Source organism: Fragaria vesca, linkage group LG2 (assembly GCF_000184155.1).
Source record: "Fragaria vesca subsp. vesca linkage group LG2, FraVesHawaii_1.0, whole genome shotgun sequence".
In the NCBI taxonomy this organism is placed as follows: domain Eukaryota; kingdom Viridiplantae; phylum Streptophyta; class Magnoliopsida; order Rosales; family Rosaceae; genus Fragaria; species Fragaria vesca.
Genome location: NC_020492.1, coordinates 12,032,328 through 12,034,585, shown reverse-complemented (window position 1 = coordinate 12,034,585; position 2,258 = coordinate 12,032,328).

Genomic DNA, 2,258 nt, shown 5'->3' with positions numbered 1-2,258 from the left:
GGGAGAGGGAGAGGAGGCGGAGGAGGCGGAAGAGGAGGCTAGGGTTTTTCTGCTGTCGAGCGCAAGTTAAACCCGACAACTTTAGCCGACGAAATTATTATTTCGTCGGCTAAAGCTAAGAATCTCGTCGGCTAAGAATCAATTCGTCGGCTAAACCTTTGAAATTCGTCGGCTAACCTTTGAAATTCGTCGGCTAAAGTACTTTTATACATTTGGCACATTGTGATTGTGATGATCAAACTTGAGAAACAGAAATCCGACCGTCAGATCTAACCACCATGACAAAATACATGTATGGGCAAAAATTCAACTTGATCCGACAAGAATAAGGGCTCAATCCGGACGGTCAATCTCGTAAGTCAAACCCCTAAACGCACGGAAAAGGTCGTTTGACCGTCTAAATTACGTATTTTGGCCGGACCTTCAACTGAAAATAGTTTTAAATCGATGACACGCAACAAGTCGTATAAAAATTTTACGCAAAATAACCACCGAAGATAAGGTTACTCATAGGGGGAAAGAATGAAAAATTGCATTGACCGCAACTATCGGCATCGAATATTTACCGGAATAGTGTGATTTTTCAACCGTGGATGTATTTCACCATTCTCGTCATATCACCATGTATTTCACGACTTTTTTGCGTTTAAAGGTTTTACATATAGTTTGCTTTTGAAACGGAACATTTATATAACACTCGGTAAACAAGTTGTACAACATTAGTAGGCATGTTGTGATTGTGATGATCAAACTTGAGAAACAGAAATCCGACCGTCAGATCTGACCATCATGACAAAATACATGTATGGGAAAAAATTCAACTTGATCCGACAAGGTTAAGAGCTCGATCCGGACGGTCAATCCCGTAAGTCAAACCCCTAAACGCACGGAAAAGGTCGTTCGACCGTCTAAATTACGTATTTTGGCCGGACCTCCAACTGAAAATAGTTTCAAACCGATGAGACGCAAAAAGTCGTCTAAAAATTTTACGGAAAATAACCACCGAAGATAGGGCTATAGTATGTAATACAAAAATTTTAGGGTTTAGCCGAGGAATACCCTAACGTATTCGTCGGCTATAATATGTAATTAAAAAGTTAAAAAATAACTAAAGCCGACGAAATATTAGGTTATTCGTCGGCTAAGATGGTTTTAGCTGACGAAATACATTATAATTCGTCGGCTAAGATGGTTTTAGCCGACGAATTATGGTGTATTTCGTCGGCTAAAGGAAAAAAATACATTAAAAAAACAGAAGGTATTAGTAAACCATACTAACTTCCTGTTCATCATATATCACCAAAATTCATATAAAATAACTGAAATATGAATTCAACATATGTAAACTATAAAGGAAAAGGTCTTTAGTTATACAAATTAATGGATTACGTCCTCTAAATTAAAACTAAGGCTCGTAATCGGAATCATCCGATGAGTCTTCTTCGGTGTCAGAATTAATTTCTGGTAATATATGTCTTTCCTCATCGTCAGAGTCTTCGTCTGTTTCTTGATTTGGATCAACATCAATAAGCAAGCAGTTTGTTGTACTTGTCAATACTAGCAGTGTTGACAGCTCTAGGGTAGGGCTGCACCGGGTCAGACATATACTGTTCTTGAGCACATACACCACTCTCGTAAGGAAACATGTCGTTGATGAAGGCCGTTATTGGATCGTTGGATGTACTAGTACTGCCCGTCTCAGAAAATTGGCCATGATCATGCGGACCCCCTGATGATATTTCACCGTGATATAACCAACATGTGTACTTCTCCCAAAACCCTTTACTCTTCAGGTGCTGCCATACTTTGTCAATCGCAAATCGATGCATATCGTTGCGACACTGACATTTCGTGTACGGGCAATAGAAAATTGTATTCCTGTTAGCATTAGCCAGCGCATATTCCAGAAAACTCATAATTCCTTTACCATATCTTTTTGTCCCATTTTGGAAGCGAAATCCAACTTTTATCCATATCCTGAAAATATAACAAAATATATATTATAACGCTAGCTAATTATTAATTAAATTTTATGCCATATATATATAAAATCTCAATTTATTTATATATATTCTACGTACTACAACTAATTGATAACAAATTAATTAACACACATATATATATAGATATACTTAATTAATAATTACATAACAATATTATATATATCAACATCATCACAAAAATACATCATCAACAACTTACTATACCATCAACACAATATTATAATTAATTAACATATATATATATATCTACTACTT